The sequence below is a fragment of the Diadema antillarum genome, unplaced genomic scaffold (assembly GCF_040938485.1).
Source record: "Diadema antillarum isolate AM-2024a unplaced genomic scaffold, OU_Dant_1.0 scf00000055, whole genome shotgun sequence".
In the NCBI taxonomy this organism is placed as follows: domain Eukaryota; kingdom Metazoa; phylum Echinodermata; class Echinoidea; order Diadematoida; family Diadematidae; genus Diadema; species Diadema antillarum.
The window spans coordinates 139461-167032 of record NW_027270944.1 but is presented as its reverse complement, the minus strand read 5'-3'; the positions used below and the strand labels follow the sequence as shown (position 1 = coordinate 167032).

The 27572-nt window shown below is 41.2% G+C and overlaps 1 pseudogene; it reads left to right on the top strand.

Moving 5' to 3' along the window:
• Nucleotides 1-27572, top strand: part of LOC139715798 (uncharacterized) — a 52558-nt pseudogene that overhangs the window by 2908 nt on the left and 22078 nt on the right.

Below are 27572 nucleotides of genomic sequence, written 5' to 3'. Positions count from 1 at the left end.
TGAATGAAAATACTTCTTTCATTGCACAGAAAGTTTTTGTTTTATTATCTCTGATTTTGTGCTCCCATGTAACCAGATACTGAAGCCAGAGCAAGGCATTGTCTTGAAGCGATCAGGGCTGCACATCATAAGAGCAGTGGCACACAGCAGAAGCGCCCTCCCAAGTGAAGTCTTTACTTCCAGGTAAGAGATCGATAGTCAAAAAGCTACATTTTATGTCCTCCAAAGTGTGTTGATGAAAACTCCAGTAGGTACATTTTGTACATTGTATGTCAACCGTTTCCCTTCAATGAGCAGAACTATGAAATTTGTAGACTTAATTGTACTTGTCTATTTTACGGGAATGTGTGCAAACATGGTTCACAAGGTATATTTTCCTATCGCCTTCTTGTACCATTAGTGAACTCTACATCATTTTAAATATGCCGTTGCTTTTTTAATCACAAGTATGACAAATTCTGATGTGAGAATATAGTATCATATGTTTGGATTCATCACTGGAATCCAGAGTTAAAAGGTACATTGATTGAATTAAAAGTTATAAAGAAGCCAGTGTGTATGTTTGCTGTTCTTGGCTACTGACAACTGACAGAGTATGACATCAGTAGGTATAAGTAATGCTTGAAATGGAACATGTCATGCGATTGTTCCATTCTTGAATGCAGGAGATATTGGGTGTTAGAAGGAGAATCTGGAGAATTAGATGATGGTGATGAAGATGATGCAGCGTCCATGGCGACGGAGGATTTTAATGAGCAGCAGGTGCAGGAGGCCCCCGGTCCTGTAAGTTTCAATATTAGTTTATCATGTGTGGATAGAGAGATATTGTTTTTTGTTTCTTTTTGATGCACAATATCTCCTTTAATGTCTTCAAATCTCATATGGCATGACTTCCAAGCATGTCTTCTGAAAGTTCAATTGGAGCTTTAAAGGGTGTGTACAGTTCTGGTCGAGGTGTAGATTTGGCTTTTAACATTTTGCGAGATATTAAGAAACCACTCTATGAGATGTAAGGGGGACTGCAGTTCTAAGGGGTATCAAAAGTTTATTCGATGAAAATCGGTTTTGAAATAGCTGGGATATCAAAAAACAAGGTGAAACAAAGAGATCCTAATAAAGTTGGGGCATGTCGCCTTTTATTATTAGCACTTTTTTTGATATCTCAGCCATTTGTAAACCAATTTTCATCAAATAAACGTTGAATCCTTCTTAAAATTACATGCTCTTTCGTATTTCATAAGAGGCTTTTCATTACCTCACTTAGGAATGTTCAAAACATGAATCCCTACCTCAACCAGTACTGTACAGTCCCTTTAATGTGATGTCATATGTGTGTGTGTGTGTGGAAGTCTGTGCTTCTTATCAGCAAAGAATTTTTTATCAACCAGTTTTAGATCTTCTCAATAGTATTTTAAAGAATAGTTATGGAATACCCATTTGAAGTCATGACTGAAGTGAAACAATGTTCTCCTCTTTCTACTTGCAGACTACCCAGTGGAGATGGTGGCAGTGTGTACCGATGGTCAGAGGGTGGATCTACAACACCAATACTGTGGAGCTCTACTGGGATCTACCTCATGCTGACCATTCTCACTTGGTGGAGGCCTATCAGGTAAGGCTGTTAGGACGCCCAAGTATGTGTGTGCAGGCATATATGTGTTAATGCCTTGTACGTTGGCTACCCTCTTGCTGTGACCAATGTGAAAAAAAAAAGAAAGATATGCAAGGGTGCCGTCTCACCTTCATGTTTTTGAACCTTTTCAGATGCATACATGCAGGCAAATGCTTTTGGTGAACAGAGTTGCATATTAACACTTATGTATGATTTGTCGAGACAATACCTACGCATTTACACACTTGCATGTTTATTCATTTTTTTTACCATATGTTAAAGAACTCTATGCCTTTGAGATATGCTTGCTGCATTTTATATGCTGCATTACATCTGCTCCTGTTCCAAGCACCCCCAGGATTCTAGATTGAGTGTATGTGTATGTACTGAGTGTATATTACATGTACTCAAACTATGGCAAGGTTATTTATTATTTTCTGTTGTTGAGGTAGCCTGGTTGTCTTCATTCAAAATGTATACATTGAGATAATGAGCAGTGAGTCTATACTATGCAAAGACATATCTTCATATTTTTTCAACGCCAAGTTCTAGAAATATATTGAATAAGGATCATACTGCATATGTGTGAGGTTATACAGTCATATATATGGTTTTTATTTTCACTTCCAGATATTTGTCAATGACGTGTGTTACCATAACAACCTGGTACCACCCTGCCATAGTGTTCGCATCACTGGATTTGTTGGTGGAGTCTCCTACCTGATTTGTGTGGTTGCCATGCCAACCTCTGCATCTCTCTTGCCTCAGGGATCTGTCAAATTGGTAAGATACTAAGAAATGCAACCTCAGAGCAGAATAGGACATTCTTAAATCTCAAAATCTCAAAGACAGCCGAGCTTCCGCCTGACAGCAAGTGTTGGTTCTAATCCTTATAGCATGCAGCGGGTACTGCGTAATTATTCAAATTCATGAAATTCTTCCATTGAGATGTTTTTATGCCACTGATTGACAAATTGCCCTACAATGTACATCAGCATAAATAGGCACTGAATTGATCAGTATTTTAGTAGTAGCCAAGATAAAAGAAATCATAGGTGTACGTACTCGATCAATTCAGTGCTTATTTACGTCGATGTAGGGCAATTCGTCAATCAGTTTCATCTATTGTAGTTGCCATTTCAAATTGATGACTTATTCTGTATGGACAACTTACATTTGGTTGCTCGTATTACTGTTCATAACTTGTGTTGTAAAACAGCAATGAGGTATGGAAAGACTGTGATCAAATGAAGCTACTGTAATAGAAATAAAGATACCCTAATCATAGTAAAACTTATAGCTACTCTGATCAAAATTAAGCTTCGTTCTTCCCTTGTTGTGCCCCCACTTGTTAAAAAATAATTATGACGTGCATCTCTTATATGTGCTCAAAGAAAATTAAACCAAAAAAGAAAATGAATTAAACAATCATCAATAGCCCAGTTTTCATGACAGTTTCCTTTTCCTTTCAGAGGTTTGACTGTCCGCTAGTCTCCGATCAAGGAGGCCCCATTTTGTCATGTGAGATCACTGACGTTCCTCACCAGCTACCCGTGGTTTGGTCACCCCTCCCACAGCCTGGATTCAAGTATCAGCTCTATGTGAATGGTGTCCAGCACAAAGAAGAGGTACTCATGATTATTCTTATGGGATACATTTTGTTTGTTATCGTTTCTTTCTTTTGAAACCTATTTTAATCATACTTTGTCCCCATTTAGCAAAGGTTAAATAGAGGTGAAGATCCACTGTTGCCCTTTTAATTGGCTTTCACTCATGAAACTTGCTGACATTTGCCAGTGGTTGGAGTGAAGCCATTTAAATGTTGTTTTCATTTTTGGGGCACAACCCTGTGAATACAATATGTGTGCTTGTCAACATTGATGAAATACATACTGAACTGATAAAATGTTAAAAATTATCTTTTAATTTGCATCAAGTTGCATCCGACTTCCATCTTCTGAATCTTTAAAAGGAGAATTTAACCTGTTGAGGTTGGGTCCCGAGTATACTCTGGCAAGTGTCTGTGGGAAATGCATGTTGTAGCAAAATCAGTCTGTCCTCAACTGGTTTAACCCTAACTAGGCCGGGGGGGGGGGGGGGAGGCCCCCCCTCGACGTTCCGCGTGATGTATCGCAATCGCAAAAAGCTATCACCGCGACGTTTCATGACTTTTTTCTTTCGAGTCTGCCGCATCTTTTGACACCAAATTTGCGACGCCCGGGTGTGCGGATCCGAAGTTACGCACAAATATGTACATGCATGTCAGACCCAAAATTGCTCAAAAACGTGAATTCGTGTACAATTTCAATGCAAACTGTGCTTACAGGCAAATTTCATAAAAGCATGATTATTTTGGTGTTTTATTGATGAAAATCAATGAATAACATATTTTCTTGTTCGGAGCGATGTCGCGGACAAATTTCATCGAAAAAACAATGAAAAACATAAAGTCGAAAAAACAACGAAATACATAAGAAATTCAGAAAACAATAAAATACTTAAGAATTTTTTCTGATATCACAATTTCTTTAATTACATTTGCTTAGGACACTAAAAAGAATATTTACACAAAAAATTTGCCTGTTTCGAGCTTTATTTTGTGATTTATACCAAATAGTCTGATTTCATGCATCATTATGCATAAATTAGCATAATTTAGAATAAATGATAATTTTTTGAAAAATTAACTTCACGGTATTTTAGATTACATCATAGGCAATGTGTTTGCCAATTTTCGTCGCGATCGCGCGGTCGACGGCCGAGATCTGGCGGGGGGGGGCCTGGGAGGCCCCCTCCCCCGTATAGCCCGGCCTAGTTAGGGTTAAAAGCAAGAAAATTTAAAGAATGCACAGTATGTTAGGCACAATGGTCTCATGTAATGGTCCACGTTGTAAACTTGCCAGTGGAGTTCTTTGATACCTGTGCTTGTTGTATAATATTAACATCACTGTCTCAAACATTTTTGGTACTTTTGCTCTTGCAGCTCCTCCATACTGATGATGAGAAAGAATGCAGAGTTACTGTTACTGACTGCTTACCAGATCGGCCTTTGAGAGTTCATCTCCTTGCCCTACCCTCTGAACCAGGTAAATGCTGCCTTTTGTGCTCACACCCCAAGACGCAAGTTTTGTGAATACAGGCAATGCTGTTAGGCATGCCTGCCTATACAGGAGTTATGGATGCTTAACAGGGAGATTACAGTGATTGATTATCGCATTTCTTCACTCAAAGTCTTTACATCACTGAATGTGAAAAGTTTTTCTGAAGATTGTCAGCAGCCAACGTCTGCAGGCTGTTTTGATATATACACTTTGTGTTTGCTGAATTGTCACATGTATGTTTTGTTTTTACGTGTGTGTGTGTGTGTGTGTGTGTGCCTGATTGCCAACATTTACAAATCTTAAAGTATGTATATGATACATCCATTTATTGATGGAATAGAGATACAAATGTATGCACCATCAACGTCCTGCATTACAACTCTTAACTATTGCAGTATAACACCTTGAAATATGTTTTCAATTATTTCATTTTAAACAGAAAACATTCCTCCATATATACATTTACCATACCCATGATTGTTGAGCTTTTGTTTTAGCCAAAGGGCCATGGAAAGTGTGATAATGGTGTGTGAAAGGTGACATGTAGTGAAATGTCCCACAAAATACCCCCTGCAAGAAGAAAAAAATAAAAAGAGATTATGTTTATCAGTTTAAAGGCTGTACATTAGGTTATATTGTATGATTGTTATGTGTATGTTTTTTCCCCTTCCAATTCTTGTTTGACCTAGCTAAAGGAACTGACCAGACCGGGCTGCTGTCCAACGACCTTGATATCAGCATGCCTCTGTACGTGGATCACATGACCGTCCCTAAGTCTAGAAAACTTGTTGGTCTGCCATATCTCCAGGTCCTCGAGGGATCTCTCTCCCCACCAGGTGAGAATGCTCTCTCTCTGACCAGCTGTATATAGAGTTGAGAGTCATAATAGGGGGAGGTAAACAGTTTTAAAAGATACTCAAATTTTTGCATGCTTGTAACTTTGGCAAATTTCGCAAAGAGCCAAGATTCGGGAGAGTGAAATGTACACAAAAGTGCTTGTCTACACAATGCATTGAATGCCAGTGGCAATTCGCGAAAGTTCCATGCCGCAAATGTTTCTGGTTTACAGTAACTCATGAAGAGTCCTGATAAACACCTTTCAGCCTGCCTCTCAGACAGATGTGTCTGTCACATAATCATGACACTTCTCCTGCTGAATTTCCTCTTTGACGGTTAATGAGGTTATCTCATCATAACTCAGGTTACTCAAATTATCATTAATTTATCTTCGTCAAAACTGTCATAAAACAGAACAGAAGTTAAGAGATTTCTGTTCTTTTTCTGAATAGGTTATACCACAGAACCAGATATTTTCACATCCATGAAACTTTCATCAATTTTGCAAGGAACGAAGATTTGTGAGAGTAAAATGCACACAAAGGTTTTGTCAACAGAATTTGTTGAATGCCAGTTGCATTTTGATAAAGATTCATGAAGCAAAAAAGGCAGTCAACCCATTTCGCGCATGTTTTTGTTTTCACAGTATCCCTTAGTTTCCCCCCAAATGATAATTTTTGGTCTGATAATGTAAAGATTTTGTGTCTTGGTCTTTAGGGCCGGATGCCAGGCTGCTGCCGGAAGTGTCCATGGATGAGGAGAACGTTTCGAAGGAAGCCTCAGAGAGCCTAGAGTCGGCAACAGTGGAGGACTGTGCCTTGAGTCCCTCCTCCGTCAGTCCAGCCAAGATCAACATGGATGTCAACAGCGCTGTCAGCAGAAATTCTGACGGGTAATGCTCTTTAAATCTACCTTGACCTACAGCATCTTGTCCTAAAACATCCTTCATGTGTGTGTGTGTTTGTTTGTGTGTGTGTGGTTTTAGTGTTGTACAGTGTGCAGGTATATGTTATCATATCGTAGTGTGAAAAGTCTTTTGCCATATATGATGTGCAGTAAACTTCAGACTTGTTTATTCATTGGTGACAAAATAATAGCTTCTGTGACAAAATTCCTCCCCAGGACAGTCTTTTGTTACTTTTTAATGACAAATTGAATACAACACTATTTTAAATGAGGTCAAAAATTTGTGGACAAAAAAAATGTGCAACATACCATCAGTGACATAGAAGGCATACATGTATCTAGGTTTATTTTTCAAGTTTTATGTCTCCTCTGTTTCCCACAGTTTCCAGAGTCTTCCAGAAGATGGTGGCAGTCAGAGAGGTGGTGAAAAGTCAATGGGTGAGATTGAAGCAGACGAAAATGAGGTAGGAAATGAATCCCCTCCTCCCCTTCCTGCTGCTGCATGCGACCCTCCCAAAAGCCCCAGCATGGCTTCAAGTAGCTCACACAGTACCGCTGAACAGGCCAATGGTGACAGAGCGGGAGCTCAGGATGGTGCACAGGGTGGTGAGAGCCAGAATGTAGGACTGAAAGCTCCAAGCCCTGCCAGAGAGGATGCCTCTGGGGTCACGTCAAGAATGAGCCGTGATGAACAGCCAGAAAATGATTCACAGGAAGACAAGCAGAAGAGGATGACTCCGGCTATGAGTGAAGCAACATCATCCTCCCCATATGCAAATGATGCAGTTGATGCCACCTTAACAGCTAAAGGCACAAGAACACCTGGTGATGACCCAACAACAGGAAAACAGGGGGTGATGCTAGGACCCAGTAAAGATACATCAGTTCCCCAAGCTCCTGGTGATGCCACCGGTACACTACCCTCTCCTGATGTTTCACCTCCAGAAGGAAGTAGTGCAGTATGTCATGAGGATATCTCACCTGTTGGAGAAAATGCCAGAGGAGTTGAGGTTGGTGATGTCCCCCCACTTCTACAACAGAGTCATGAAAAGGAAGAACGAGGGCTAACAGCTGGAGCAGCTCCAGTAAAGGATACTTCTGAGCAACCTTCCACAGGCGATCCTCCACACCAAGGGGAATTTGAATGCCAAGACAGAGCTGATGAAAGCTTACTTTCTCCTCACCCTGATGAAACCAATGTTCCCTCAGCTAATCCTGTCCCACAAGCTAGCAGCATGGATGATGAGAGTGGCGTGATGCCAACAGCAGGTGAAGATGCTGCACCATGTGGACAAACCACTAGAGATGAAAATGTCACTGTATCAACTACTGTCATGCCTCCTGGGGACTACTCCAATGTAGAAGTGTCTGACAAGCAACAAGGTGTGACACAACCTTGGGAGGTGTTCAATAATGCTGCTGATGAAGATTTGCCTGCTCCTCCAGCCTATGGTGATGCATGTGATCTCCCTACCACCCCTGCCTTTGCAGCTGGCATTCCTGGTGAAAGGGATGACCACGATGGGGAGACAAGCCACCGAAACCCAACACCAGGGAAAATAGGAGATACAGTGCCATCAAACGATGCCGCCCACCACAATGGTATCAAACACTCAGTGGCTCCAGAGATTTCTGATGGTCAACAAGATGGGACACAGCCTCAGGAGATGGACAATGATGCTGATGATGAAGACTTACCTGCTCCTCCAGCGTATGGCGATGCGTGCAATCTTCCTACTGCCCCTGCCCCTGCCCCTGCCCCTGCCCCTGCCCCTGCCCCTGCCCCTGCCCCTGCCCCTGCCCCTGCCCCTGCCCCTGCCCCTGCCCCTGCCCCTGCCCCTGCCCCTGCCCCTGCCCCTGATGCTGGCATGCCCAGTGAAAGAGGTGACCAGGATGGAGAGACCAGCAACCAAAACCCAACACCAGGGAAAACTGGAGATACAGTACCATCAACTTTTACTTCCCACCACAATGGTGTAAATGAGTCAGTGGCTTCAGGAGATCAACCTCCCCAAGATGAACCTGTTGGAGAAGACCTTCTTGGCAGAAGTGCATCATCCAGTCTGCTTCCTGAAGCAGTTGCCATGACGACAGCAAGTGAGGAAAGCAAACAAGTGAAACCTGACCAAGAACAAGAAATGCTTCTCAATGGCCAAGACCATGCCACAGAGCACCACCCTGCTACCAAGCCAAATATTGCAAGTCTTCCACTTGATTCCATCAAATCAGATGAGCATCCAGAGACAGGTGCTCCTTCCATTGGTCTTCCAACATCCAGTGATGGTGCTACCTCCGTTGCCGAGGGTGATGCCTCTTCCAGAGAGGAAGGAGTTGCGGAACAAGACCGTGAGCCTGATGCAGGGGGTTCAGAGAAATATGAGGATGACTTCGAAGATGAGAGTGATGATGGAGAAGCCAACAACAAACCAGATGCAGAGCAGCGAGTGCAGCACAAGTCATCATCATTATCATCAGAAGCAGTGGAGTCAGAAGCTAAATCAGGAAATCCAGCTGAAATTGGCAATCCTTTGCCAACAGCGTGCATGGAAGAAGATGGCGATAAAGGAATCAAAGATGAGGAGGATGCTGAAGATCAGTTAAGGGGTGATGATATTCATGGAGGGGAAATGTCACTGGCTGCTCAGAGCCCCACACAAGCTTTGCATGTGTCCTCACCCTTGCATGAAATGCTTTCCTCCACGCCCAATGCTAGCGCTTTGCATGATGAAAACTGCAACCTTGTCAATGCTAGTCTCACACATAAAGAAGCATTGTCTGACAGTGTGCAGACTTCCAACAAAGGTCTAGATGATGTTGTCTCACAGCTTAATGCAAATGCTACTAACAATGATGGTGCAGTGCTTGCTGAGGCTGGGTGTGAGGCTGATCGTGCCGTAGTGGTCAATGAAGTGCTTGGAAAAGGGCAAATAAGATATAAGGTGAGCTGGTTCATTCTTTGTTGTGGCAGTGTTTTCAAATAAGGCATACACTAAAAGTTTCCTTTTCTGCTGCTTGTATTTTTGTAAAGAAGCATGATTATGTGTTGAGTGATAGGCTAAGGTGACTAGCTCTCTCTACAAGTTACTGTGCTGTGTGTTCTTCTTTAAACCCTGAGTTGCCCTAAGCTTGCAGACGGACTTTTCCCAAAGTTACACACCTCATGTGGTGGCACGACAACAAGCATTGATACGTTTTTAGATTAATCCATTGTCAGTGTGTGGTGGACTTTCATGTCAACAAATAGTCTACAGCATTTCACTCACATTATTCATTGCATATTTGCATATATGAAAACATTCGCCAACTGTCTTCATGGTGTTCTTACAGTTCCTCTTTTCTAGGAAAATTTTTGAAATGTTTTCATGAAAGCAAAGAGTCCCATGTGAAATTTTACAATTGTCGATATATATATACTATACTTATGCACCGTTGTTACTGTCATAGAAATTAATTTACATATATACAGAAGTGTCATGTGATTTGCAATATCCAACTACAATTCTGAAGTGCACTCATAAAAAAAGACACAGATAATGTACTTTTAAAAGTGATAAAATATTCAAAGATGCTTACTAGGTGTACTTGCTGTTGCCCCAGGTACACTGTAGGAGCAATAAGCAATTTCATATGACTTGGGTGCATGTAACCTGAAGTGCAGACTCACATAGTGATATCATAAGCCTGTCCAGTGGGAACCCACTGTGTATGCAGCCTACAAATCACACTCACCTACCAAACAAGAACATTATGCCATGGGGGCAGCTATCGTAAGCACCATTTAGGTCATCTTTTTTGCCCTCTTTATCTACCATAAATAATGGTGTATCAAACGCACTTTTTTACCTGCTGAAACAGGTCAAAATTCAGGGTGTGATTTATACACCGTTACAGTCAGTACCTTCTGAATGTTTGCATAAAGTGTGCAGACAATATTCACTGTTCAATGTTCGAAATTATTACCTTTCTGTTAGGCATTCTTCTGTATATTTTCTTCTTTTTTATGGCAGAAAAATCAATACATTTTCTCCACCAAACATTTCACTCAATTCAGCCAACATGTCAACAACATCTACACATGTTGCACGGCAGTATCCTTTTTATTCTTTTTATTGTCGATGGACTGTCATATTTTCTTTCCGCTGGCGGCTCAAAAAAGGAGGTCCGGTGAATACGGCGATGCAGTTGATACATTGTTATTCATGGTACTCAAACCTCAGTAATGCACTTGCATGTTGCCATGAATATGATAATTGCATTCTGCATTCTTTAAAAGTTAAAGAATCATGTTCTTGAGTGATAATTAGCACATGTTTGTGTGTACATTTGAATTCATCATATTTTCATTTTATCCCTTACCATGAATGGCAAGCAGGAAGGCCTCACACCAACACTCAGGAGTGTGCGAAGCACCGCCAATCATCCCGAGCTCCACATCCACTGGAACCACCCGGATGCAGACACCGGGGCGGGGCAGGACAAAGGTTCCACCAGACCCCACCCCCGTCTCCATCACTACCTGGTCTGCGTGGAAGGGATCGACTTCATCAACCAGGACGTCAACAGCCATGCAAGGTGATTGCAACTCAAAGGCTTTCTACCCTTAAAAATGTTTGTGAGTCTTTGAGAGGTTTATTGCTTCATATGACGTATCAAGGTCTGAATCCCATACAAAAACTTATAATGCTTTCAACGTAAAATGCTTCTCTTGACTCTGTTACAGTATTGTAATATTCCTTTCCTTCTCCTGTAGGTGGTTATAATGCTGTTTTAAGCTACAAGTCCAGTCCAAGGTAGAAGCATTTATATATCCCTCTTGATAGAAATCATCTCAGTTGCCTTGCAACGCATTTTTTTTCTGTTGCTATTGTATGTCATAAATGCATTTTTGTTTTGTTTTTGTTTTTGTTCACAGGCATGAGACAAGCTCACCTGATGGTGAAAGCAGCACCAGACATTATTGGAATGCAGGGCGGGGGACACAGCTTGTCGTTAATCGCGGACTGTGTGAGAGTTCTCAGTACCGGTGAGTTTGGGGCATACTTGTCTGTTTGTTTGTTTGTGAGGTTTTTGATAACGTGTGCAGACATATCCATCATCGTGAGGTTGTGTTTATGTGACATTTTGATGATGACAAGGTGTTAAAGACACTATCCTTTTATCTTTTTGTTTTCAACTAAAAATGAAACATAAAATGCATTGGGAGAATTTGCATTTTCTGACACAGATGATGCTTTTTTGTAAGTTTTCCAGCTTGAGAATCAAGTTACATTCTCTCTACTGCTGCATCAATATCATATGGAGCAAAAGTATGTCAGTGTCATAGGGTTTATGAGTAATTTTGGGGTTTTTTTATCACTGATATTTTTTGTGGATGTTTGATCTAGATAAGGCAAGGTCATACATGATTAATTAGTAATTTTATGTTTCTGTCTTTGTTTTCTTTCAAGATGAAATTGAACCTTTTTGAAAATTAAAGTTTTTTAATGCAGTTTGTACATATTTGTTTGATTTCATACTTGTGATATAGACATATAAACTGTTGTTATTGAACAGAAGAGGGTGATAAATTGTTTTGTAGAGCACAATACTATTTCTGAAATCTACTCAGTTTAATGTTAATTGTATCTTTCATTATTCTGTAGACAGCACTCATGTTTGCAATAATTATATGTCATGATGCTCATGTTGAACAATTGTAATAGAAAGTAGACTTCCAAGGTGCTTATACCAACGTATGCTGGCTGTGTGTAGAGTGATAACAGAAAAATAAAATAACAGTTGACAACCTGTATGCCGTCGATCTTTGGTTTATTGCAGTGTAGTGATGCATGATATATATACATTTTCAACATGCTGGAGGCTGGTTAGTTTTTTTAACAACATTATTGTGTTGCGCTGTGCTGTTTTCTCTAATGGAAATTCATTGGCATTCAAGGAAAAAGATTCATATTGTGTCTGTTCTTGACAAGCATTCAGTATGCCTCTGGGGTGAAAAAAGCTTGGAAGCAGCATATTAGTCTTTTTGTTGTCAGATAAGTGTACACCATCCTCATAATGTTTTCTACTACATTTCTGGGCATCTCACTTCATACTTTCATGCTTCTCACTCAATGCATCCACACAATGTGACAGAGTCAGTGTCGCTGCTGTCTTCAAGCACCTGGACGGCAAGAAGAAACTGAGCAAGTCCACCTCAGTTTGGATGGCAGTTACTACAGGAGGGCACCCTGTACCCCCCAGGCTCTCCCTGGTGTCTGTGGGGGTGCAGGAAGTGACGGTGTCCTGGGAGCCGGGCCGCTGCCACGAGGACATCGAGGTGTTGGGATACACCGTGCTGAGGAACGGCAAACCCCTGGGGAAGATGGTGCCCTATGGCATCACAGAGAAAACAATTCAAGATTTGAAACCAGGTGAGGATGACACTCACCATCGTGGACTTATTAGCTAAGTCCTTATGACTTGTTATATGACACATGTGTTACCCAGGTATATGTTTCATATCTCTGAAAGTGATAGTAAAAAATCTACTGTATTCCTCTCTGCAGTTTCATTTTGTGTAGAGAGAGTACCCAATGATATGTTAAGTTTGGTTTGTTTGTAATAGCTTTCTGTGCCATGTCTGTATCATAAGAGTGGGGGGGGGGGTGGGTTCCACGCGAAGGAAGAATCCTGTAATGTGCATGTTTCGGACTAAATAAAAGGTCATATATGAGAAAAAAAGGTTTGTGATTATTGTTGTGGAAAGTCAGGTTATGAGCTTTGCCAAGTTGACCAAAAAGATTTTCAGTGTACCAGCTTTTAAGACATTACGTCATGACTTGTTATGACTGGAAAATTCTTAAGTGTCTGTGAGGAGACCAGAATTCTCATTTCATCCCCGTGTTCTGATCCCTTGTTTCTACAGGCTCCAAGAGCACTCTTAGCGTGGCGACAGTCACCTCCATCGGGGGTCCCAGGAAGTGCTCCAACAGCATCACAGTGGTCTGTCCCCGGGTTCCAGACACGCCCTCCATCACCATCAAGCAGTCCAGTAGTCTCCATTCAGCCACAATCACATGGCAGAAACAGAAAGCAAAACACCTGGCTGGCTACATGTAAGACACACCCCTTCCTGCAGGAATTCATTTGTTCTTTTACATTGCACTCTGCAACCACATCAGAGAGGTAGTGCGATTTTGTTTTAATGTATAATCAATTTAGATAACTTGATGTTTTAAAATTGAACGGATGATAATCAAAATCCTTGAAGTAAAGGGAAAATTTAAATAATGAAATAAGAGAAGACCAGGGACTGTGTCAATCACAAAGTCCCTGGTTCAAGTCCCATTTGCTGCAGGGGTTGTGCCCCCAGGCAAGGCACTTTTTCCTCATCGGCTTCCCCTTCAGAGGGAACTCTAAGTCTTTGGTCCCGTGGTTGCATGCTTTTAAGTATTAGTACTTCCTTAGTGATCACATGAAAAGCCAATCACTTCAAATCAATTACATCATTCTATACGATTCCAAACGGAGATGTGTAATATGAATATGGAGTCATAGGTTTCCAAACATGCTCTTCAACCAGACATGGTACATCCTTTGATTCTCCACTAACTGCAGTTCTGTGTGCCAAGGGAGTTTGTGAATTATGTGGTATAATACACATATTAATACTGAATTGATTTTCTCAACCATCGTGAACCTGTGGAATGATTGACTTTGCATCATGACACATGCACTTGATGTGTGCTTCGTCCTTTACGCAGCATCTACACTGATGGGAAGCAGAGAGCTGAGATTGAGATGAGTGAGCTAGACAGGCAGTCTCAGTGTCAGTATGTCTTGGAAGACCTCATGGAGGGCAGAGATATTAGTGTATACATGAAGGTGAGAGATATTGCCATGACTTTCGAGAATGAAACCAATGTTTCTTGCCACAGAAGTCTAACCATACCATACATGTACAAACTGTCATCAGAGCATTCAGAAATCTTGAGAGGTGCTGCCTATTGTTATGTAAGTTGCTACAGAAGGTTCTGGAAAGTAGTTACTATTGCAGGTTCTGTAATGTTTTTTGGAACAGGGTCATGATGTGTGCTTGGGTATTTCAAAGGTTTAATCTGCTCATTGCAGAGTTTGTTGTAATGCATCATAAAATGGCTCTTTTTTTTTTTCCAGGTGCTATCTATACATGTATTACTGTAGACATGCAGTGGAGGTGGTGACCAATTCATTATCTGCTTTGGTACCTTTCCAAACTACACTGTACTTGTCACCAGAGTATGGTAATATCCTATGCATTAAATAAAATGCACGCTAGGTGTTCATAGGCAAAGGGTTATGGCTTGTACTGCCCAGCTAGTATTCTGTACAATGTCGTTAAAGTACAATCAGTATTCCATTAGACTATGACAAAGAGTTCCTCTTCTTGCTTTTGTGCATGTTGAAGCTCATTGTGTTTACATTAATGTCAACTCCAGGCTTATGCAGGCTGGAAAAACCTCCCACCAAATCACAACTCCAGCAGAGTTCTCTGCCGTGTGATGAGTGGGCGGAGCAACACATTGTCAGTCACAGGAAAGATCCCGCCTTCCTCTCCTTCAATAAGGCTGGAAGGAATGCACTCAGGAGGTGTGGACATAATGTGGGAGGGGCTTCAGCAAGATGAAGGGTGTCACCTGACAGTAAGTCTTATGAACTCATAAGAATGATGATTTTGTATTTGTAAAAAAAAGACAAAAAAAGATAATAATAATGATAATAACATTAAAAAAAATCTTTGTGCAGCCAACTTTGTAAAGATTGTAGGTTTTTGTTTTCAAAGGGCTTCATGGAATGCCAAATCTCTTCTTCTTTTTTTCCCCCTGCAAACATTTGTATCCTTCCTTTGATGAAACCCATTAAACTTGTAAAGTAAATATTTGAAAAATATGGATACATGTACTTGTGGACTTTGCTTTCATTATATGGTTCTGTAGGAGAGTATAAACTAACTCACCTCTGACAGGTATGGTATGTGCAAATTTATTTTTTGAACCATTCTGCAAACATTAGAAGTCAACAGTATACCTTCTAAAACAAAACTTGCGTTTATTTTAAAAAAAAAAACTTTTTTATTGTTTTTATTGCTTTTTATTGCTCAAGTTAGGCCAGACAATGTTTGGCAAGTTGGTATTGAACGAATATGACACGTAGGATTCTAAATTATAAGCTCATAAAGAATGCATGTTTGCTAATATTGTTCCAAGATTATAGTGCCGTTGCCAAGCCCTTTTAGACTGTGGACTGGAATGTTGTATGTATATGTTCTGATATATTCCTGCAGGGTTTTGTTGTATTGCAAGAAGGGCTTCCACACGGCCCCCTCCTGGACCCCCACAGCACGCGCTACACTGTATCCCACCTGAAGCCAGGGACCACCCTCTCAGTCCAAGTTATGGCCGTTTCTCGTGATCTCTTTGAGCCAGGAGGTGAGTTTCACCCCTCATATCTTTATTTTTGTTTCTTTCTTTCATTTATATTCCTAATTGTCCCCGCCGAACGAGTTCGAGCAGGGGACTATGAAACGGGCTCCGTACGTGTGTGTGTCCGTGTGTCCGTCCGTGTGTCCTTCCGTGTGTCCGTCCGTGTGTGCGTCCGTGTGTGATCAAAATGTTCAAAATGCTACTCCTTCGCCATTTCTAACCCGATTTTGATTCTGTTTGCTTTATATGATAGCACTACATGGGAGCTTTGAAAATTCTATACAGAATTTCAGTTGTGACCTTTGACATTGACCTTTGACCTATATTGTACATTTTGCTTCAAATTGCTACTCTTTCGCCATTTCTAACCCGATTTTGATTCCGTTTGCTTTATATGATGGCACTAGGTGAGGGCTTCAAAACTTCTACACAGAATTTTGACCTTTGACTTCTTTGACCTTTGACCTTGATTTTTGACCTATATTGTACATTGCCTACAAAATGCTACTCCTTCGCCATTTCTAACCCGATTTTGATTCCGTTTGCTTTATGTGATGGCACTAGGTGAGGGCTTCAAAACTTCTACACAGAATTTTGACCTTTGACTTCTTTGACCTTTGACCTTGATTTTTGACCTATATTGTACATTTTGCTACAAAATGCTACTCCTTCGCCATTTCTAACCCGATTTCAATTCCGTTTGCTTTAAGTGATGGCACTAGGTGAGGGCTTCAAAACTACTACACAGAATTTTGACCTTTGACTTCTTTGACCTTTGACCTTGATTTTTGACCTGTATTGTACATTTTGCTACCAAATGCTACTCCTTCGCCATTTCTAACCCCATTTCGATTCCGTTTGCTTTATGTGATGGCACTAGGTGAGGGCTTCAAAACTACTACACAGAATTTTGACCTTTGACTTCTTTGACCTTTGACCTTGATTTTTTTACCTATATTGTACATTGGCTACAAAATGCTACTCCTTCGCCATTTCTAACCCGATTTCGATTCCGTTTGCTTTATGTGATGGCACTAGGTGAGGGCTTCAAAACTTCTACATAGAATTTTGACCTTTGACTTCTTTGACCTTTGACCTTCATCTTTTTACCTATATTGTACATTTTGCTACTAAATGCTACTTCCGGCGGGGACATATATTACGCACCGTGTAATTTCTACTTTTCCTTGTTATCACAGAGAGTGTTCATGTGGGGTGTGAGCTACTGTAAAAATGCAAACTTGATATTTTGTACTGAGCTGCTATCAGTGAAGTTTTCTTCATGCATGATTTTATGGATGAAAGAATTCCTATATATATTTGTACAGCAGTAGGAAAAACTGAAAAAAAAAAGATGAATACTGCATGATTTACACAATGCAGAAAGTTCATGTTTTTTTACCCCCCTTGAATGGACTGGAAGAGTTAAAGAAAAGTCTTAACTGTCAAATTATCTATCAATAATTTTAAAGGTGTTTGTGCATTAAGAGTTGTTCCTAAATTCACCCATCCACACACAATTCTCCCTGATGCAGGCGAGGATCTTTGCCAGCAGTACCCCACCTGTGAGCCTGGCCCCTCCCTGAAAGTCGTCTACACTGGTCTCTTGGCCCCGCCCACCAAGGTCTGGACAGAACTGGTGACAGGACACTCCATGCTGGTTGTCTGGCGTAGAGGTAATCATTTAATCATCAAGCAGGTTGAAATTCTTCAATTTGTAGACATTCTTCAATTCTTCAGTTTGTAGACATATATGTCCAAAAAAAGGAACCAGTGGGGTTAAAATTTTTTGTTCTAGCTGGTTCCTATTTTCTGAAATTTTTATCAGATGGAAAAACACATTCTGCCAGCATGGTCTATTGTGGAATGCTTGTTTGAACACACTGTGATAACAATGATGGTTATATTGTTTTTATTCACAATGGATAGATGATATTAGAAAGATATGTTAGAATCTTATTGCTTCTATTTCACTTGAATATTCAACATGCAAAAATTGTATATTATATATCATATTGATAAAAAGGTTTCATTCAACTATGTAAAATTTTACCTTTGGTTGGCATTGTGTTTCAAACCAACATGATTTGTGGCACGGAAAGCCTGAGAGTATGTTTCAAGTAGATATTCTGAAAGACTGCATGGCATATATCTACTTGTCGTCATGCTATGAAAAAAGAACACATATACATGTATGTTCCATGTGATGCTATTGTGTAACTCACTGCATCTGGCTTTATACGTACCTCTTTGTAACACCATAATCCCACACAACCAGTCAATATTGTCCATGAGCCATATGTGTGTCATATGAATAATCTCAATGCTGATGTTTATGTTAATGATATCTAAAGGGAAGAAGCCGAACAAGACACACTACACAGACCCAGACTCCTTTATGGTGAGATGGTGGCAGACCGATCATCAGGAGGACACAATTTCTAGCCAGGAGACCAGTGGTAAGAGAATCTCTCTCTCTCTCTCTCTCTCTCTCTCTCTCTCTCTCTCTCTCTCTCTCTTTTCCTTTCCCTTTTTTTTTTTGAGGTTTTCTGATGTTGCAATGGGGCTAAGTCATGTTTTAATGACTGCTTTTCTGTTTATCATTCAGGCCACAGAATTTTTTTTTGTAGGTACATTGTATGATTTATAGTTATTAACGGTTGTATTTGTGTGTAAATCATACCACCAAGTTGAGATTGATAACCTAAACCATCATTGCACCAAATAGTGTTACTTTTTATGAAACCCATCTAAAGTTTTTCAAAACTGCAGAAACTTTTTTCAGTGTGTAAAAAAGAAAATGATTAAATAAAAAATACATAACTGCTTGTGTTCACTGTGTCATGGAAATAATTTGAAAGATTGAATGATTGTGTCATTGTGTGTAATCTCCTCAGTTTGTAGACAATATATGTCCAAAAAAGGAACCAGTGGGAATAAAACTTTTGGAATCTAGCTGGTTCATACTTTCTGACATGTTTGTTCAAAAATAATGTAGATCATCAGTTGCAATCTTACAAATTTCATTTGTACAGAGGGAGACAAATTCAAGAAAACTTTTACCCCTAATGTAATTTCTCTCAGACTACATGAGATGTCATATACTGTACCGTGGCAGTCCTCATCACTCACAATATTCTACAAGAGGTCATCTGTACCACTGGCGTAGCCAGGGGGGGGGGGGGGGGGGGAGGCGATGGGGGCGGTCGCCCCCCTAAGATTTGGACCGGGGATTTGGGAGGCGGAAAAAAAAATGTGTGTATACTGTATGCATGCACATGAAGCGGGTCTCCTTTGCAACCTTTCATCAAATAAGATATTTTTTTTGAATATTTCACTCAAAGTGTGCACCAGATCGTTGAATTTCAATTCAAAATATGCAAAATCTCTCGTGCATGGGAGGGGGTATCCCCCTCCCAAACCCTCCCCCTCTGTGCCTCTTTCCCTAGCTTAGTACACTTTTTAGATTTACAAAAAAAATTATGAATAATTCTGAGTACACAAGACTTATCACATACCTTCCAAAAACTCAAGGTTCCCTCATGTATAAGGGGAATTTCCCCTTTTAATCGACCCTTTCCTCCCTCAGTCCCCTCCCCCCATCAGTTTTTTTTTTTTTTTTTTTTGATTTCCCAAATGTTGATTCCATCAAATATGCATATACGAGATATCTCAATTTCAACCTTAAAAAGGCAAAAGCTCCATCGGAAGGGAAAGGTGGAGATAACACTAGCCCACGCCTTCTCCCTGCTCACCCGCCCCTCCTCCCCCCCCCCCCTTCCGCCATGCATAGAAGTAGACTGTGGCTATACCCAGATCGCTTTATTTCAATTCTAAAAACGCAAAAGCTCCGCGAGCGGGAGGCGGAATTCCCCTTCCCCTAAGCTCTACCTCACTAGACTTTATACACTGACACACAGATGGTGCACATTCGGAATAAGAGCTAAATTCCGTGATTTTAACACTTCGATGAAAAAGTATTGCACCAAAAATTTGCACCAGATCGCTGAATTTCAGGTCTGAAAACGCAAAATCCCCTTCGTGTGGGAGGGGATATGCCCCTATCTACAACCTCGTGTGCATGCTTTTTCTGTTTGATTGCTGAACAGACAGCGTTCATGATATTCAGTGTAAGAATTAATACAAGAAGTGTATTTAAATATAGGCAAATTGTTCTATAATAATCTACACTAAAATATACTGCAACCTCAAACAAGTGGGACTGCTTCAACTCGTTAAAACACGCAAAAACATGCATCAAATTGCACCATTTTGCAACATCAATATGCAAAAAGTTCTCACCGTGGGAGGGGGACACCCCCCTCCCACACCCTCCCCCTCCCCCTTCGCTCGCCCCGCTCGCTCGGGTTCAGTCGCTTTCATGATATTCAGTGAAAAGAATTAATACAAGAAGATTATTCAAAATGATACCATTTTATATGCAAATTGTTCAATAATAATCTACATCAAAATATACTGCTACCTTACACTAATGTTACTGTTTCACGTCGATAAAACGCGCAAAAATATGCATCAAATTGCATCATTTGCAACATCAAAATGCAAAAAGTTCTCACCGTGGGAGGGGGGACACCCCCTCCCACACCCTCCCCTCTCCCTTCGCTCGCTCCGCTTGCTCGGGTTCAGTCGCGTTCATGATATTCAGTGAAAAGAATTAATACAAGAAGTGTATTTAAATCATACCATATTATAGGCAAATTGTTCAATGATAATCTACATCAAAATATACTGCTGCCTAACACTAATGTTACTGTTTCACGTCGATAAAACGCGCAAAAACATGCATCAAATTGCACCATTGCAACATCAAAATGCAAAAAGTTCTCACTGTGGGAGGGGGTACACCCCCTCCCACACCCTCCCCCTCCCTCCCCCTTCGCTCGCTCCGCTCGCTCGGGTTCAGTCGCGTTCATGATATTCAGTGAAAAGAATTAATACAAGAAGATTATTCAAATTGATACCATTTTATATGCAAATTGTTCAATAATAATCTACATCAAAATATACTGCTACCTTACACTAATGTTACTGTTTCACGTCGATAAAACGCGCAAAAACATGCATCAAATTGCATCATTTGCAACATCAAAATGCAAAAAGTTCTCACCGTGGGAGGGGGGACACCCCCTCCCACACCCTCCCCTCTCCCTTCGCTCGCTCCGCTTGCTCGGGTTCAGTCGCGTTCATGATATTCAGTGAAAAGAATTAATACAAGAAGTGTATTTAAATCATACCGTATTATAGGCAAATTGTTCAATGATAATCTACATCAAAATATACTGCTGCCTAACACTAATGTTACTGTTTCACGTCGATAAAACGCGCAAAAACATGCATCAAATTGCACCATTGCAACATCAAAATGCAAAAAGTTCTCACTGTGGGAGGGGGTACACCCCCTCCCACACCCTCCCCTCTCCCTTCGCTCGCTCCGCTTGCTCGGGTTCAGTCGCGTTCATGATATTCAGTGAAAAGAATTAATACAAGAAGTGTATTTAAATCATACCATATTATAGGCAAATTGTTCAATGATAATCTACATCAAAATATACTGCTGCCTAACACTAATGTTACTGTTTCACGTCGATAAAACGCGCAAAAACATGCATCAAATTGCACCATTGCAACATCAAAATGCAAAAAGTTCTCACTGTGGGAGGGGGTACACCCCCTCCCACACCCTCCCCCTCCCCCTTCGCTCGCTCCGCTCGCTCGGGTTCAGTCGCGTTCATGATATTCAGTGAAAAGAATTAATACAAGAAGATTATTCAAATTGATACCATTTTATATGCAAATTGTTCAATAATAATCTACATCAAAATATACTGCTACCTTACACTAATGTTACTGTTTCACGTCGATAAAACGCGCAAAAACATGCATCAAATTGCACCATTTGCAACATCAAAATGCAAAAAGTTCTTACCAAGGGAGGGGGGACACCCCCCTCCCACACCCTCCCCCCCTCGCTCGCTCCGCTAGCTCGGGCTCGGTCGCTTCACTCCCTCGCAGACTAACCGCCCCCCCTAAGATGAAATCCTGGCTACGCCGTTGATCTGTACTCACAGCTTATCACATTGTCCATTTTCAGATGACAACCTGCCCATTGAGGGCTTAGAGTCTGGATGCTCGTACACCATCATAGTGGAGGCCAGAAAATGGAGCACATACTATGATGATGAAGGTGAGTCTGGTAGCCTACAGGGATTCTCGACACTCCTGAAATCAGTTATAAAGTTAAAGCTGAGAGATTATACAACAGCACCAACAGAATGGAACAAAAAAAAAAGAGGAATAGAATGATGTTGAGCTGAATATTTCATTCAACTTTTAGACACATAAAAGCACTGCCATTAAGATTCACATTTGTTTATATGTTGCATTATGTATAGTGTATGTCACCTGCCTGATATGATTTGTCATTGTGAATATGTGAAAGAATCTATATTCCCTGTTCACTTGAAGACTGGAATGCACCACAGATTCAATGGAATATGCTTATCAAGTAAAACACATAATTCCCTTCTGTTCTTTGCTGGATGGCTTATCATATATTATGATTTGTGATATTTAAGAGTGAGAGATATCAGTAAAAAATGTTTGAACATACAGCAAAAGAGATATCTTCACAGTATATGTAGGAAACTGACAACCAAGTAAGTTATATGTGGCTGTCATCCACCACCCATTTAGTTTGTATGTCATACTTACTTCTCCCAACTTTAGATGAAGGCATCCTTGGTGATGATGAACTTCAGAGTACCTACCTTGTGAGGGCGGCCTCTGACCCCATCACCGTCCAGACGGCCAGGCCCCCTTACCCTCCTTCTGACCTGAAAGTGGCCACGGCCGGACCCAAGTCTGTGGAGCTGAGATGGAAGCCAGCAGTGGAGCATGGAAGCGAAATACTCGGTAACAGTCTGTCCTCTGCTCATTGTATCTGTGCATGTGATGAGCATGTCTACCCATGGCAAGGGAAATTTTTGCATTTCGTCATGTTGGCCAGTCAGACTAATCTTATTAATCTAACCAATCTATAGCAGTCCAAAGGAGTCACTGTACCTGCTTTTTACCGTGGCATGATGATGTATCAATGGATTAAAGAAAATATTGAGGCCTTATCACATCAGCTTTATAGTCACTGTTTTGTTGTTTTTTTTCCATAAAATAGAGTAACATCTCATCAAGATCATGTAAACGAGCAAGGAAGAGTCTTGTGGAATGTTGCCATTTGTGTGTGATTGGTGCATGTTAATTGAAAGCATGTCTACAGTCACAGTTTCAGGTCTTCTATAGATTCAGTAACGTCTCCCACAGTAGTAAGATAAACCAGTGTAGCAAGGATCCTCTCACAAGAGCATTTCTGTCCGTGACTGTGGGCTATTAACCTGTCAAAATGTAATATCAATATCAGTCTGGCAAAAAGACTAGCCCACTCTTACATTCCTCTTCTGCCCACCCTATATATGCACCTGAATGTTGGCCTTTAGAGACGCATGTGGCAGTCAAGTATTGCCAGTACCATCGCATGAGCAAAAATGCAGCAAAGGATCGCTATTGTACAATATCGGCATCAGAACTTGGTGCAGTCTGTTGGTGCAAATTTGCCACGAAAATTAGCCGTAAGGGGAGCAACCACAGACATCAACATGATAAGGAAACAATCTGTTACATAACTCAGGATCTAGGAATTATAAGTGAGCCACCAGCACTCTACTTTAGCAAAATGTGATTTGGTAAATTATTTGTATGGGGGGTTGAAACACTTTTTCTCTCTCTCTCTTTGTAGAGGGCATGGAAATTATTAGATGATGTTGTGAATCATACCTCATGTGTACCATTGTAAATCAGCCCACGTAAAATGAATGCCCTTCAAGTGGTATAATTTTTCTTTGTATCATATTATTTGTTTCTCAAAGGACTGAAGATGTATGTTACACTGGCAGGAAAGGGAGATAGTGATGCCTCAGGTGAGACTATTCACTGCGTTGACCTCTTACCCGATGCCACAGAGGCTTCTATCAATGACCTCGTGCAGGGCAAGGAGTATACCATCCATCTCGTAGCTGTCACCGATGACTTCTTTGATCAGCTTCCCAACTCTCACCCGCTGCACAAGGCCCACGATCTTCCGAGGTCTTGGAGTGAAATCTCATCAGAAGTGAGCTCCCAGTGGCTGCCGTACGTCAGCATTCAAGCCCGGACCCACGCCAACTCTCCGCCGTCGGGACTGCGATGCACTGACTCCGGAGTAGACTGGTTGACGGTGGGGTGGAGACCGCCAGCCTGGGGTGGATACTCTCTTGGTAGTTATATGGTGGAGTGGGAGGATGTCAGCCCAGACGGGGGCGAGACCATCTCTGAGGATTCAATGGAAGGGAGCGTGGAGGTCAGCCACACCCACTCCCACGCCAAGCTCCGCAATCTCACCCCCGGCAGGAGCTACGAGATCCAGGTCAAGGCGTACATGAAGCCAGATGCGACATCAAAGTCAGGGACCAGGCAGAATGGAGGCAAACAGGTGATGATGAATGTGATCCTGGAGTCTGATCCCATCACACTCCGGCTCCCCTGCAGGATTCAGGCTCCCAGTCTTCGCATTGCAGGATTCAGCTCCTACCACATCGATCTGAGATGGACAAGGCCACAGCTTGCTTTGAAATCAGACAATAAAGGTTTGAAATTCTGTGGTTTTATTGCAAATGATATAGCATAACTGATGTGGTTGATAGTATAGTCCTTCAGTGCTTTGTTCAATAATTGGAAACCATCTGGTAAAAGCTTGACACAAACATTGATGATGTAAGTAGTGTTAATAATAACGATGATGATCATATGTGACCCGCTACAACAAAAAGGTCCTATAGTCGCGCACGGTTGAAGCCGTGAAAATCGAGTTTGAAGTCAGAGCATTAGAATTGGTCAAAACTTACGATTTCCTGATTTTGATATATTATTGGAGTCTAACTTGTCTTCTATCATCTGTCGAAATTTTGAAGCAAAATGATCAAAGGAAAGATTAACAAAATAGCGTTTTTCTGAGCCATGTTTTTTGGCGTTTCAAAGAAGCAGAAACTGGTTCGAAAATTTGGATTGAGCGCCACAGATAGGTTCCGCCCCTAACAACGACCAGAGTGATCTCATTGGTCAGTTTGCTGCTTGCTGCTAACCGAAGCGTGAAGCTCACACATTGCCCAGTCGACTGGTGCGTGCGGGCGGGGTGCGCTATGCTCAGCCGCTTCTCACATCCTGGTCACTGATTGGTTGATGAGGAGACCGTCGACGCTGATGTGCTTGAATGAACTCATCAGGGGTTGCTAGGGCTTACCTTCAATTGTCCAGAGGTGAAAACTGACTTGCGTGTCCCTTGCTCGCGATTGCGTCGAAAGGAAGACTTTTATGGCGCTTTTCTCGAAACAGTGATTTTCCGGACGTCTCGACATGCTCTCTTTTAAACATCGATATCTCCGCAGCTGATTATTTTTATAAAATGTGTTATATATCAATTTAAAGCGGAAAGATTAGTGGATTATATCATGCAATTTTCAAATAATCGACCTCGCCCGACTTTAGGATCATTTTGTTGTAGCGGGTCACATATGTTAACCTCTACTCACAGCAATGCATTATCTAAAATCCAGGGTAACCTCTTCAGTGTTAGCATTGCTCTTTGAGGGCATCCTGCCTTTATTAACCCAGCATTGCCAAGAACTTTTTTTTTTTCGCAGCTTGGTGCAGGAGGACTTTATCAGTATAAAATAAGAGTTCCTATTTCATGAGAAGCTCAGTATAGGGCAAGTTTTTCGCTTTCCTTGACATGATTTTTGTGGTAAGCAGAAATTTTATCATGAAGTAGCATGTCATTGTACTAGTATTGTGATCATCTTTATCTCATGGGCTGCTTAGATTCAAAGGTGCCATCCAAACTTCTCCGCTGCACCCTCCTGGGCTACCGCCTCACTGTGGAAGGCAATGCTCCCATCTACCTCTCCCACGACACAACACGCTACACACTGACCCAGGTCAGAGGCGGGAGGACCGTCAAGGTGCAGCTCGTCGCCGTGACAACCAACAAGAAAGTGATGCTGCGCAGCGAGCGGAAGAAAGGAGCGGGTACGGGTGGTGGTGGGGACCACGCTCAAAAGACGATGGCATCAGTCCTGAAGAGCATCGGGGATAACAAGGATGAGACCAAGACTAGGATGCTGTACATCACAGTGCCCAAGACACAGTCTGGTAAGAGAACATATTTTGCATTTTTACCTTGAGAGCATATAGTATTACCCATTGCTATCATGAAGACTTCTCCCCATAATGTTGCCATCTCAGTGTCACACTAAACCATGTACCTTTTATGTCTTATTATTTAGGTCAGAATTCCAAACTAGATGGGACAGTAGGGTAACAGTATAGAGCAAGATATTGTGAATCAGTTTTTTTGTTAAATATGTGATGCATCACGCGTTACCCCGTGGTACCGTAGTACCCCAGGGTACCACGTTGTGTAGCGCCACCTCATGTACACTCGTGGACAGCCGCAGAGAAATGCATGCACTGTGTGTGCGTACGCGTACATAGTCATTCCCATGCCACTGCATGTTATACTATGCATGCATGGCACGCTGTGCTAGCAATAGCGTGTGCTTCAGTGCAGTGCAGTGCAGTGCAATGCAGTAGCTAGCGAGCGCTAGCTTCGGCACCAAAATAATTTTCACTTTTTGGCAACCCAGGCTACAACCTTTTTAAAAAAATAATAATTCAACAAAATGCCTGATTTTTATTTGGTACCCCGGGATACCATTTATGTCATCATGTGTTAATATTAATTTCTCATATATTTTGTATTTCTCTTTGTTAATTTCTCACACATTTTGTATTTTTTCCGTGATATTACAAAGTGATATACCTGCTGCTTGACATTAAACATAGGATTGCACATGAGTATAGAAGAGATGCTGTATCACATGATCCGAAATTACCTCCTCTACATTGTGCTTTTGGTCAATAGGCCTTTGTAGAACACGCATTTGTGAAACATTAAAGTATTTGTTTCCTTGCTTACATCCAGGGGCTATTATCTCATGCACCTGCACATACCACCATCTGAGGAAAGCAAGTGGTGATTCAGAGGAAGCTGACACAAGGTAAATGTTGAGTCTCAAGTGAAACTACAAAGATTGACCTCATGTGGGTGAACAGATACAAAAAGGGATTCAGGGCTCTCTAAATGTATTTTGCTTTATTTTGTTTGTATGTTTGTTTGTATGTTGTTGTTTTCGTTTTCTGTTATGGCACTCCCAAATCTGCAGGGGTTAGAAATCTAATCAGGTAACTGACTGCAAATGTAATTCCTCCGTAGATGTAAATGTGTTTTACATTGTAGAATAGTGATTCAAATGTAGTCATTGTAAGAGAAGTCAGAAGGCTATACATGAGAAGAGTAGTCAGTGTAAATGTAGTCAGAGGACAAGTCATGAAATATTAGTCAGTGTAAAAGCAGTCAGAAGAATACCGATAATCATGAGAAGAGTAGTCAGTTTAAGACTTGTCAAAAGAATTGTCATGAGAAGACCAGTCAAAGTAATTAGCAGAAGAGTAATCAATGGAAGAGAAGTCATTTTATTGTTCCTGCTGCTTCATTGCCCAAAATATGAT